This window comes from Polistes fuscatus, unplaced genomic scaffold (assembly GCF_010416935.1).
Source record: "Polistes fuscatus isolate 324 unplaced genomic scaffold, CU_Pfus_HIC Scaffold1, whole genome shotgun sequence".
In the NCBI taxonomy this organism is placed as follows: Eukaryota; Metazoa; Arthropoda; class Insecta; order Hymenoptera; family Vespidae; genus Polistes; species Polistes fuscatus.
In genome coordinates, this window is record NW_025112997.1 from 12,938,947 (window position 1) to 12,953,167 (window position 14,221).

Sequence of the window (14,221 nt, forward strand, 5' to 3'; positions counted from 1 at the left end):
AGTTATTTTCTCGATACTTTTGTTTGGTATCAGCATCGTCGTCCTTATTCGTATATAACTTAGGTGCTTGATCAGTTTTCTTTCCCGTTCACGATTGGCACGTTTCCGTGGAGAGTTTCAAGACGAGAGAGGTACGATAGCTTATTCATAAATTCAATGCTCCTGATACATCGTTTATGTATATGTAGTATATATATACATATATATATATATCTAGTACCACTCGTCGGTCTACCTTTCACGGTGCTAAACTTTCACGTCTAATCGTCGGTCTACCGACGAGTAAGTAGTTTCTTCTGTCTACGATTACCGGGATCGTTAATTACGTAATCAATCATCTCGAACGAAATAAGACGGCTTCCCAGAAAATACGTCTAGCTCAATAATTATTTTACTTCCTTTGATGTATAACCTGGTCGATAGAAAACGAACGCAGTTTATAAGTATCTAACACATATTAAATTTACTATATACTCGATTTAATCTATGAAAATTCTTTGAAGTATTCTAGCAAACGAGAATTATCGTTATTCGACGTTCGTTCAAACGTTCGTTCTCGTCATCTTCGTCGTACAGGAAAGAAGCTATCACGATTAACGGATTATCGATTCGAGTTCCAAGAATAGAGCGTCCTCAGGATGGTCAGTACTATCTGGAATGTCGCTCTTCCCGGTTGATCCCGGTTTCCCATCGTTGAGCCAGCTAGCTAGCTAGCTAACTAGTCGACCCTTGCATGGTCGCGTGAAAAACCAGTTCCTTTATATCCTCGAAGATATAGTCGCTCGTGCGACTAGGAAATGGGAATAGGAAAGAGGAGACGTTTCAGTGAAACGCAATTTTCAAAACGATTATCTCGTTAACACGCGTTAAAAAAATGCATTTCCCCTATGCAATTTTTTCTACTCTCTCATTATTAAGGAACTACGTAAAATTAATATTATAAATAGTTGGTGTGTGCTTATTATTTCATCTTATTCTTATTTCTTTTTTTATTTATTTATTTATTTATTTATTATTCGTTAATGAATACGTATTTATAAAACAAACTAATCTGTGCGATTTTTAGAGTCGTTAGAGAAAGATACCGTGTCATTATCGGGATAAATTCAGTACCTTAATTAATGTTAGACTTCTTCTTAACGTATTTTTATCATCCTTCGTAAAATATATTCCTCGTTCGGCTCGTTACTCGCAAGCTGTTTGTTTTCAAAGAAAGAAAAAGAGAGAGAGAGAAAGAGAGACTGTCTTACGAACATTCGAGCGCACTTGACCGTGCCGCGAATCGCGATTGCTGCCCACCCAACAACCGGTTCTCTTCCATGCGTTTGCACCTAAAATTCGTGTTGCTTTCCATATTAATCAACGCACTCGAGAGGATCGGTTTTAACGAGGCACCGTAATCGAACGCCCACTTTGCTTCGGTTCGCTTCGAGCATCTTTGATATTGTCGTCTCCTTCTCTTTATCATCTTCTTCTTCTTATTCTTGAGGACGAATAATAATACCTTTTCGTTTATAATATATAACCAAGTAAGTAAAAGAAGATAAAAATAGAGAAAGAATGAAAGAAAAAAAGAGAGCGAGTAAAGTGAGTAGTGAACGAATGAGTGAATGAGTGAGTTTTAAAGGAAGGAAGAAAAGCGACGGTGCAGATCCGTAACGAACCACGATTGAAGTAATTACAACAGGTTTTTGTTGGTTTCTTGCAATTTCACGCGCTTACTACATCGGCTTTCGCCGACCAACGAACGACGATGCAAGTTTTAAAGTTGGGACGTTTATAGGGAGAAGAAGGAATAGAAGAGAGCAAGCCAATTAATTGGTCGGATAAGACATCTGTTACGTCATTTGACCGAGTTTCTAGTCTAGATTGAAAACAGACGATCGACGTTCTACGAAGATCGTCATATACATACATACATACACACACTCTCATTATACGAACTATTGTAACATTTTTCTGTCAAACTCGCCGGGGGGTCCCGTTAAACTTTTAATTTTAACACTATGCGAAACGTAGACGAGAAAAAAAGATAAGTTAGTCTCGCAACAGAAAAAGATAAAACTTAGTTTAACGAACAGTGACGTATTAAGTGGCAGCGTAGTGTCCCGACGGTCTTATAATATTCCTTTTTTTTTTTCATTAGGAAAATGACGTTTCTTTTTTAAATAAATTTATTTAATGCATTATTGTGTATGGAAACTTCTGATTATTTTTCTTCTTTGTTAATAAGTTAATAAAAGTTTTTTTTCGTTTTCTTTTTTTTCCCCCAACTTGAGTTTTAGAGACCCAAAATGTTTTTACAAGCTTGAGACCTTTCCACTTGACTCGATACACACCATCACTGTTAACGAGCAAACGAATCTTTTATGTCCCATAAACGTTTATAAAGTTTCGGAACGTGGTCACAGCTTGTTTAATCAACACCCGTGTTGTAAAATATTATTTGTAAAAAAAGATCTTCTTCGAAAAAGGTGAAAAATTTGTCCCGAGGAAAGATAAGTTCTCTCTGTGACTAAGCAGAAATGAAAATGATTTATTTCTTTCACAAACGTTCTCACGCTCGAGAATTTACAATTTAGATAAACATCTATAGTAAATCGTTGGAAAACCAATCGAGGAGAATCTCTCCTCCTGTCGAAGATCTTATAGTAGTCTCTTCTACTACTACTTCGTTCCACGTTTCGCGCCTTGCATTCGCGCGTCAACCGTTTCTTTGTTTGCTGCACGTCCGGCGCCTTGCACCACGACGGTACTGTGCTGTTGCACGCTGTGCACTTTCGTTTTTCTTTCGGCCGTAAAAGAAATAAGTGTCGAGTAGTAATAGTAATAGTAATAGTAGTAGTAATAGTAGTAGTAGTCGCGGATCCGGTCACGCCGTTGTTAATCGCGATTTAAACGTTTAATGCCGCGTGGGCCATCGGTGACCCACGTCGAATCTTTCCATTCGCAATCAGACACAGTTGCGGATATTTTATGTAAAAAAAAAAAGAAGAAAAAAAATAAACAATACGATCGCGAAATGACCGATAATACCATTAACTGGATATGCATCATTATCGTATTTAATTCAATTTTTACACCGTGTGGTATTGATGAATCATGTGACGTACTTGAACTATTTCTGACTAACGAAAAGGTATTATTATCTTCAAATTTTAAGCTGTATCAATCAGCCAGTCATTTCATTCCAAAATATAGATTATTAATTTATATTATATTTTATACCTGAAACATTTAATACACACGCTCATGCAGATCTGTTAGACTTTCTCTCGAGAATCATTTATTATTATATGGAATATTTATCCTATATATAAATTCGTTGAATGTTCGTTATTGAATAAAGACAAATTTTGTAATTAATAATAATTACATATTTTATATATGTATATTACACCTTTCTGTGTCCATTAATTATTCTTGCGGTAATTAATTAAAAATATTACTCATACCTTATTAACATTTAAAACAAATGAGTTTTGAACAGAAAGTTACGATGCAAATAATCCAGTTCTCAAAATGTTTCGTGATTTAGTTATTTCAATCAATGGAACATAAGTTATTTGATTAAAAAACCATACAGTACAGATAAGTTTCGTAATGCTGTAATAAAAATTTCAAGAAAAAAAAAATAAAGAACAACTACCGATCAACGAGAAACGAAATTTGACGTAGTTTGTCCTCTTTTACAAAAATGTTCGTTTTCGAAACGAACGTTCTTTCTCGCGCATACATATCCGTCTCACGTAAAGAAGAAATAAATTCTCGGTTGCGAGTTTCAAAGAAATCGGGGTACCACCACAGGCGTACACCGTCGCTTGCTTGGTGGCTCGCCAATGAGGTTAGTGGGATTTGAGATTTTCGATAGCTCTTGTCTCTTCTTCTTCTTCTTCTTCTTCTTCTTCTTCTTGCTACGCTTGCTCAAAGAGAAGTCGCGCACGCGTTTATCACGACGATCCACGGCTAAATCGTCGTGGACGATTCCACAATAAGAGAAATTTATTTCGATATCGAACTACAAACGTATGCATATTAAATGTAAATACAGCTAACCCTTCCTATAACACGGTAGAAATAAATTCCTAACAAAAAAATGTCGTCTTGTGTGAAATCGTGTTATACGAAATTTAGAATTCATTATTCCTTCACGTCATTATTTTAAGGTAGTTTAATTTTTAAATATATATGTTAAGCAAAAATTGTCATGTTATCCGGTAATGTAGAAGTACAACGTTCTACAAAGTTTTGTCGCAATTTTCTTTTCGTGTTAGAGCGAAACCGTGTTGTAGGAGGTCTTTCTATACATTTTTACCTATACATACATATATATAATAAGATTATAATGAGACTGATTTTTTCGTGCACGCACAATTTTGTAATTTACTTATGGTTTTAAATATGTAAATCTTTTGCCATCCTTAAACTCGTATTTAACGAATAACCGCAAAGGTGTTTGCACACTTTAAAAAAGATAACTCAGTTTAAACGGAGCATCGATAATTTTCATATCGAGCTCGTACATAGAAGGATTCGAGAGATCGTTTCGCGGCAGTAAGTGAAAGGTTACAAACAAGTTTTCTACCTCTATCCTCTCCCCCTCTATCCCTCTCTCTCTCTCTTTCTATCCATTGCACGCTCGTTCCTATTCTGTGTGTCATTGGCGTAATTTCAGTGGGTGTTTAATTTATGTAAGCCGCAGGTTCGCCGCAACGCTAACGTCCAAGGCCGTCGAAACGAAAGAATTCAGACTCCGTTGGCTGTTTTATTTTTTTCATGCGGTCATATTTATTATAAAACTCTACTGAATACTCTCTGTTATTCCAGACGGCGTGTATACTAATAAATGGCAAAACGTAAGGTTGATAAAATGTCGAGAAACATAATTTTATACCTCATATATATATAAAATCAAATTTGAATCTTTTTGCTTTAGTTTCGTTTCGGTATTACTTGCAATATTATCGAATAACTATCTTTCGTAATGTTTATCTTTGTCCTTAAAAATAATAATCGTGATCTTTTATTACAACGGTATATTCCAGAAAAATTTGATTACTTGAAAGAAAGGAAACGGATTAATTGAATTAATTGGAAATAATGTGTCAAAGTTACGGTTGAGATCATAAAACAATTACAAATACATACTTTGTTTTTTTCCAGTGAAAAAATTCCAAATGAGAAACGAAATCATTGAAAATAATAGTAGTCATGAGGTGTCGTAAAAGAAAGAAAGAAACGAACGAACTAACGAATAAGGGATTGGGGTGAGGGAAAGGGAAGTGCAATACTCATTCCGCTCTTCTTTTTTTCCTTTTCTTTTTTCTTTTTTTCTTCTTTTTTTTTTCCACGTTGCTTCCTTTCGGTCACCCACGCGTCACGAGTCACGCGCGTACGGATTTGCGCGTGGCGAGTAGTGTGCCGCGTGACTCACTACTCGCATGGGACGGACGCGGGACGAACGGACAGGCGGACGGACACTGGATTTGGTTTTCACGCGGGAGGTACAGAAGGCGCACCTTAATTTAACTCGACGCGTCTTCGTCTCTGTCCTAGCTAATTATGATTCATCGACGGTAGCTAAGCTAATATATATATCGTTTACATTTATGAAGAATACGACATTTATGGAAATTTATAAATCACCGACACGCACATATCTTCATGTTTTTTTTTCTCGTCAATTACACGATACAATAAAAAAATATATATATTATATATATTTATAGTAAAATATATATGATCGCTTGATGTATGTCCAAAATATTAATGTATAAGAATGTACTCAATTATTCGATCTTTCACCAACGTATTTAGCACGTGTTAACATTCTACAATTTCGGTCTTTCATTGTAACACATATATATATTAAAAAACACCCGATAACCTAGATAACTCAGAAAACAGTGGCATTGGGGAAAAAATATTCTTGGTAGAATATATTAGGTTCTTTGATATCATGCACATTACGTATAAACAATATTTTTTAGATATTTTCAAGTGATCTTATTTAAATAGACCATCTTGTGTATACTTATATATATATATAGAACCACTAGAAATTCTATTTAAAAAAAAAAAAAGTAAAATTAATTATATCTCTATAAAACGTTATAGAAATTAACGACCCGTCACGCATACCAAACTGTAACGTAATATAAATAAATAAAAATCATAATACCATAACTTCATAATAATAATAACAACAATAACAACAACAACGACATGCGAAAAATGAAACTACTGCTATTACTAATATTACTACAAAGTTTGTTAGTCATAAAAAACTCTATCATCTCACACACGAATAAAAGTCTTATCTATACGTAGAACGTTGAAGAGAACGGCCACAAGTTTCCTTTATTAATTCATTTTAATGGACTCGAGCGATAACCGGGTTACGACAGAAGCAGAAAGCAACGATACGAATTTAATGCTAGCTCATGAATGAACGAGAAGCGTTAACGGTTCCTCTAACCACATTACGAAAGGTTATTTAATTTTTTCTTTTTTCTATTTTTGATTATTATTGTAAAATTAGACAGAGATTGTGTGTATCTTTGAAGACAAAATTTACTTAACCTAAAGTATCAAGACAAAATTTAGAACATTGATTTAATCCATCTCCGTCAGTAAGATGAATTTTTGTCAATGTTAATTGTTATGTAAAAAATTTGTCAAAATACATTAATTACACAATGATAATACCAGCAAAGTATGCTCGTATATTAAAGTGAATTTCGTCGTAAGAAATACGTCATAGGGATAAAAACGGATAATTCATTTTACTATTCTTTTTTTTCATTTATTCATATAAAAATGATATTAAATTACAAGAATATTAAATAAAAGTGAAAAAAATTAATTTAATAATAAATAAATTACGTTTGTGTCAAACGGCATTTATACTGCTAGTATTTCGTTAATCGAATCAATATATTTTACCTCGTATTTACGAAACACTCGTAAACCAAGTTACTCACAACCCGAGGATTTTTACAATATTCTTAAGTATCTCTAAAATATTTGTTTAATAATTTATTTGATTATATTTACAATTTCAAAATAAATTAAAACAAAAAAATAAACCTATGTTATTAAAATATAACACTGACCCTGAAAAGATCCAAGTTACCGATGGATGATGGTTAATCGTGATATTCGACGAAAGATTTCTCGATGAAATAAGAAAAAGAATAAAAAAAAAAGAAAAAGAGAGAGAAAAGTTTTTCTTCAAATTAAAATGGAAATAATAAAAGAAGAGGATCGTTACTTTAATTCCACTATAAAATTCACCTTGCCCTACGGGTCGTTCCCCTGAGAATCAGGATTTCGAAGGAGAGAAAAAAGAAGGAAGGGAGGGAGGGAGAAAAGGGCCGATAAAGGGGCGCACTTATCGTTCTCGCGATTAATGCCGAACAGCCGGCGAGTTCCACGACGAAGTAAGGAAGGAACGCGAATCACGGTCGTCGACTTCCAAATCTTGAGTGAAGATAAAAACGGAGTAAAAAGCAAGTCGCCCGATAAAAGTGTGCACGATCGACTCGAGAGTGTAAAGAAAAGAAAGAGAGAAAGGGAGAGGGAGGAGGAGGAGGAGGAGGAGGAAAAGTGGGAGAGCGAGCGAATGAACGAGCGAATGAGCGAACGAGCGAATGAGTAAGAAAGAAAAGAAAACAGGGGAAGGAGTAAAAGAAAAAAAAGAAAGAGATAGAGAGAGAGAGACGAAAGAGAACACCCTCGGCGTCCTTCGACGACCGCCACAGTTTACTGACCCCCTTTGCAAAGAGCAAAAATCGATGATCGACCGAGAAGGACGAGAAAGGGCCAATTGGAGTCAAAAGAAGAAGAAGAAGAGAAGAAGAAAAAGAAGGAAGGAAGGAAGGAAGGGTGAGAGGGGGAGATCGGGTCCTTTCCCCTGCCGAAAAGCCCGAGTGCACCGGAATGACAAGTAACCATGAAGGAAGCCAGTTCCTGGATTTAGTTTCCGAAGGCTATCGATTTTATTTATCGATTCGGCTTTCTGTAATGTCGCTTACGTGCAGGGAATGCTCAAACCCGAGTTCACGCCGCGCTACTTGAGAGCGATGCCGTCCGAGCTAAAAATATATGCTATAGTAGTAGTCGTGTCGTCTCTTTTCGATCGGTACACGATGAGCGCAAAAATGTTAACCCTCCTCCTCCTTCTCCTCCTCCTCCTTCTGTCGAGAAATAAGGGATAAGAAAGATTATCGTTGACCCTCCGTACGATCCTGATATCTCTTGCATGCACGGGTAATCGATTAATATTATTTTCGTTCCACGACAAAACACGACGCGAAACCAGATCGAGAAGAGAAAAAGTATAAAAGGGGGTAAAGGTAGAGAAGGGGGAAGTAGTGAGAGAGAGAGAGAGAGAAACTAATGTACCGTATTTCTTTCTTCTTTTTCCAACCTGGACTTTGGAACTTAATTAGCATCGAATAAAATATTAAGATTTAATCGAATCCCAATGAATTCGAAAAAGAGAAAAAGGGACGCAAATAATAAGAAAAAAGTCAATGAATCCGAACTCGAGAAAGAAGGGAACATCAAGAAGGATGCACCGATACAAAATGTATCGCGGCGCCGACAGTCTCCTCCTTCTCCTCCTTCGCCTCCCATTCGCTTTATTCGAGTCTGTCAGCGCGTCGAATTTTGAGAAGAGTCCTATATATATATATATATGTATGTATGTATTTATATATACTTGTTCGTTGGTCCACCACCGAACCCGGCCATATTTCAACGATCGACAGGAGGAAGTCGAAACTGGAGATAAACGATTGTCGGATTCGAACGGGCTCTTCTCTTACCGTTCTTTATTCTTATTCTTATTCTTTACTTTATTATTATTTTTCTTTATCCTCTTCTTCTTCTTCTTCTACATTTTGTTCTCTTATCTTTCTTTTCTTTTTTTTTACCGACGAATGATTTTCGATGTGAATTTGAAAACATCGTGAGAGTCAAACATGAAAATGAAAGAGAGAGAAAAGTAGTTTCGTTCGAGAAACGAATGTCCGCTCCTTGACCTCGGTCTCATTTAACTTGCAAATCTTTTCCACTCGTCTAACCTAAGTTTAAAGAAAGAGATAGATAGATAGAACTAACTCGAAGGCAGCGTTTTCCAGAAGAGCGAAATATCGTTTCGCTCGTAGTAGAAACGTCCGCGAACGGTGAATGTCAGTTAGAATCGTAGGCGAACGATAGTTAGAGAAAACCCACGATCATGGGATAAGTCGTCGTCATCGTCGTCGTGAAGAGTTATACGAATCGAGTTGTTGGGGAAACGAACCGTTTTACTAACAATTATTACCATTACTTGACGAGGATCCTTTTACCATTAAACAGATAAAATCATTTTTATTTTCGATTATATCGATAGAACTAATATAACAATATTAATGTATAATCATTTATTTATAATTCTAATATAATTACAATTATTTATTCTCTAAGTTCCTTTTACACGATTTATTTCAATTTCTCTATACAACGATATTACAGTCAGACCTTGGTTTACATGTAACTCGATTTACGAGTATATTAATAAGCAATGTAAGGATCAACTTGTTTCATTTTTATGTACATATAAATATTAATTATTCGACTTTTCCATTACATATATAATATTTCATATAACAAAATTCTCATTGGATATATATCGCCGGTGTTTTGAATGACTTCTTACATTTGCGAAACGAATTATGTTCGTTACACTTTATTAAATTAAACAAATTTTTCAATATCATTCGTTTTAATTATTACATTATTTGAAAAATAAATGTAATACTCCACTTTCCTACTAATTTAATCGTGAGATTGGCCGAAAGTCGTTCACCCGGCCACAACCAACATCTAACTAACTAACATAAGATAAACCAGCATTAAATAAAAGAAAGAAAACGAGAAGCTCTCGAAGAAACGAGAACGAGGATCTCGTTTTGTGTTACCTGGGCGTTCTCTTAGAAGGTTAAAATCCCATTGCTTGCTGCGTATAGATTGTGTGGTATAGGTATGTATATATATGTATACCATTGCGTGTAAGAAAAAGAGAAAGAAGGAAAGAGATAGGACTATTACCGCTACGAATCGCGGCCGTTCGCTCTCCATCGGTTTTGCAGTACGCACACACACAACACATACGTGTGTGTACGTACGATAAAGGCCGTGAGCTAAGGAACGATTGCGCGCGCGCGCGCAATTCGCGTGAAAGTTTAGTTATCCTCGATCGAGAGATAAAAATTCTCCTGTGAGAACGTATCCGAAGTCGAGGAACGCCGCGTATACGTGGTAGCTAATCGACGCTCGGCGAACATAATCGACTGAACTATGACCTTTACGGACGATCTCTCGTTCAACGAGATTGAAGTGCCGTTAAAGTCATATTTCGCTCTAAACCGTTCTGAAAATGAATACGTTCTGTGAAATCGAGTTCGATGATATTCACAAGCAAGGTCGAACTAACGAACTTAATCTTTTGTAAGAATATCCTAATGTAAGTAACTTATTTATTATTACTGACAACTGGGTATAACAAAAAATAACAAAAAATATGATAAAAAAACTTTCGTCGAAAAGAAATCGTTAATTTATGAAAATAATAATGAAATACTATTTCGATGCGAAGTAAAATTATTTGTATAAAATTTCACGAGAAATATTCGTATGTTTTATTGCAAAAATCTTATTTTTTCCTTTTAATTTTTTTTTCTTATTTTTTTCTGTTCATTTTTATTTTTGTTTTTTCTTTTTATTTTTATTTTTTTTTTTCATAAGAATATGGAAAGCGGGATGATGCAGTAAAAGAGAAGAAAGATAAATCACGTAGACGCGAAATCCGTTTCTGTACAAACTAAAGAACAATAAGAGAGAGAGAGACAAACAGAAAAAAGATGGAGACGTGTTAGTGCGTTTCATCCTTTCAATCTTATGTGAAATTCGCGAGAATATTCGGAGGAGAAGGTCGAAGGGTCGTAGTCAGCCTATAAAATTACCATTCCACCACGATTCGAATTTTATTCGCTTATTCGTCGTGTCGTGTCGTGTCATGTCGTTGGTCGTCATCATACTACGCGTGCACAAGTATAAATCCTACGTGCGGATAGCCACATACGGTTAAAAATTTAAAAAGACTCGAAGAGGACCAAATTCGTTGAGCATAACGACGAAAGTGAAATAAACACCGAACCCGTTATATTATACGAGAACCATCGAGAAACCAAATTATGAATCGTAAAAATCCATAAACGTGTATATATGCAATGAATCTTAAAAGTATTCGTACCCCTTACTGTCAATTTAAAACAATCAATATTTGAAAATTCTTATCGAGCATAAACATATTTTAAGTTTAAATCGATATAAATTTTTATTACAAAAGAACATTTTACTATAAGAATAATAAAATTGTATATAACTGATAAAATTGGTCTTACATGATACGGCCGAATCGTCTGAAAAGTATTAAAAAATGCAAATAATGGTTAACGAAGTAGGTATCACTTGTTAAACAATTAATTGTATATTTTAAATATATCTTACGTAAATACGAATATTCTTGCGGAGACCAATTAAATCATCTTTTCTCTAATAAAATGAATATATCTATTCGAAAGTTTAAATAATCACGAAATAAATATCTGCGTAGAGGAATATAATGAAGCCTTTTGCGTTACAAGAAAATATTAATGATTTCAAATTTACAGTGGAGAAACATATACGAATATTCCTATAACTCATTTTGTACGTGCTTACTTATGAGAGCTCTCTTAAATAAATTATTATACACGTTTGTGTACATATAAGCATAAATATAGATTTATAGATATTCTGTTTCATTAGAATATGTATTCGTTGCGGAGAGCGGGGGGTATACGTTATTTCACTGAAATTGCATGATAATGCAATCGTAAAATAAATCATAAAATCATCTTTAATTCGTTCCTCGACCATTATTTGATAAAGATATATAGAGATAAATAAAAAAGGTTTCTTTAAAGTATGGCAACGAATGGCAAGCAACACAGCGACTGGCTCGCGACACGATATCTGCTACACTTTTTTTTCCGGTCCATCTTGGCAAGCCGCAAAGTCGTATCGAGTTTTCAGTCTCTCTTGCGTAACTCTTCGTATATGCGTCTTGTAAGTCATGTAGTCGAAGGCACAATGCGGCTAACGAGCGATAATCGGGAGAAGGGACGACGATAGAGAAGACTAGAAAGAAGGAGGGGGAGGGAGTGGGAAGAAATGGAAGAAGAATAAGAATAAGAAGGTAATAGAAAAGGAAGACCGATAAAAAGTATATCAATTTGATTTGCATACTTATTTTCATTCCAATACTCGTTCTCGTTCATTTTCTTATCGTAAGAAAATACAATAAAGTCTCCCATTTAATCGATCGTCAAAATGATTGATCGATTGTATGCTAGAGAGAGAGAAAGAAAGAGAGAGAGACCTATGGATTACATTTCAAATCGATTTCAACGAAATCGTGATTTTCAATATATATCTCGAATGTAGGTAGGTTAGAAAGGCTTTGCGAATCTTGCGTACATATATAGTATACGTATATATATATATATATATATGCAGACACGTGCAGTCTAACTCGCTTCATTCGTCCAGATCCTGCACGTAAACCCTCGTGCAACTATGAAGAGAAGGTCACATGGAGGAGAAAGAGGGGGGGGAGGGAAAGAAGAAAAGTACTTCTTGTCCTCTTGATGACACGTAGACCCAACCAACTAACCAACCAACCGTCGTCTTTCGGACCTTTCACGTACGACTCGTGTGCATCATCATTGTCCGTCCTCCGCGTCCTCTAACATGGAAATATATATTTTATCTTTCTCGAATATGAATTGAATCATTTTAAATTCTCTTTTTTGATATCGTAAACAACATAACGTAATCTATCTTAATAATATAAGCAATATATTCATACGATGTTAATAAATAAACGTGTATCATTTTTTAAATAACATATATTAATCATAAAAAACAACAATTTCTTACGATTCTACGAATTTCCCCGAGGAGAGGATAGAAACAACAATATTGCATTTCCTACGTTAATTTAACTCGACGTGTATATAAACGTCGTTTCTAATTCAACGACGAGAGTGCCTTGCCTACGTCCTATAGCAAGTTTGACTGACTTTATCTCATTAAACGTAGAGAGTAAAGCCAGACAGAAAGAAAAAGAGAGAGAGAGATAGTAACGCGGAAATCCGAACTAGTCGCCATTAATTATGGCCCGGATCCCGTGGATAATTAAAGAAATTAGCGGATAAATGTCGAGACGCGTCAAGTTGGATATTCCGTTCTTCCATTTGACTTCCCCTCCTCCTCCTCCCCCCTACGTCTATCACACCCTCTTTCTCTTCTGCGTACCCCCTTCTCCTCGCCACTCCGAACACTCCGTGTACTCGTCTCACCCCTGTCCGGTCTCATCGGCGCTCTTCTCTCTCTTTCTCTCTTTCTCTTTCGAGATGCAAATCCATTGTGCAACGAATGCAACGGCTGGCTACATGTATCCATACAAACTATACGGTGAAATTCGTTCCAGTTGCGTTCTTGTTGCTCGTTAGCCGATTACACAACAGAAACGTCGGCGGCGCAACGTTCGTTCTATACCGGACGGCACAGGATTTTTCTCTTCGACCAATCCGCGTTTTCTTTTCGTTCGGTTTTATCTCCCAATTACGTACGTATGTGTTCCCGCTTAACGAGACTTTTATCCTAACGAGGTAGAACGAACAAAGAGAGCATTTTTTGTTTGTTTTTTTCTTTCTTTCTTTCTCTCTCTCTCTCTCTCTCTTTCTCTCTCTTTGGTTTCTCATACGGGAAGAAGAATCATATTCCTTCTTCCCCCTCCTCCTATTCGGATAACTTAACATGTCGTTTTCTTTCCTTTTTCTTCTTATTTTTTTTTCCAAATTGTTAGATATTATCTGAAATTGTCTGACGCGTGCGAGTAAATGTGATGACCGAAGGAAACACGAAACATGCCTACGAAGACGACGATGATGTCGTCGTCGTCGTCGTCGTCGTCGTCGTCGTCGTCGTCGTCGTCGTCGTCGTCGTCGTCGTCGTCGTCGTCGTCGTCGTCGTCGGGCGACGTGGATGTCGATGACCCTTGAACGTTGCTGCTGCTACCTTTGCGAGAAGAAGTTAAAAGAGAAAAAGAAGAAGAAGAAGAAGT

At 35.9% G+C, this 14,221-nt stretch overlaps 1 protein-coding gene across 1 annotated transcript in view; it reads left to right on the forward strand.

The window, feature by feature from the left end:
• The window catches only part of LOC122522939 (death-associated protein kinase related-like), a 92,976-nt gene that overhangs the window by 43,560 nt on the left and 35,195 nt on the right, over nt 1-14,221 (forward strand). The window lies entirely within an intron of this gene.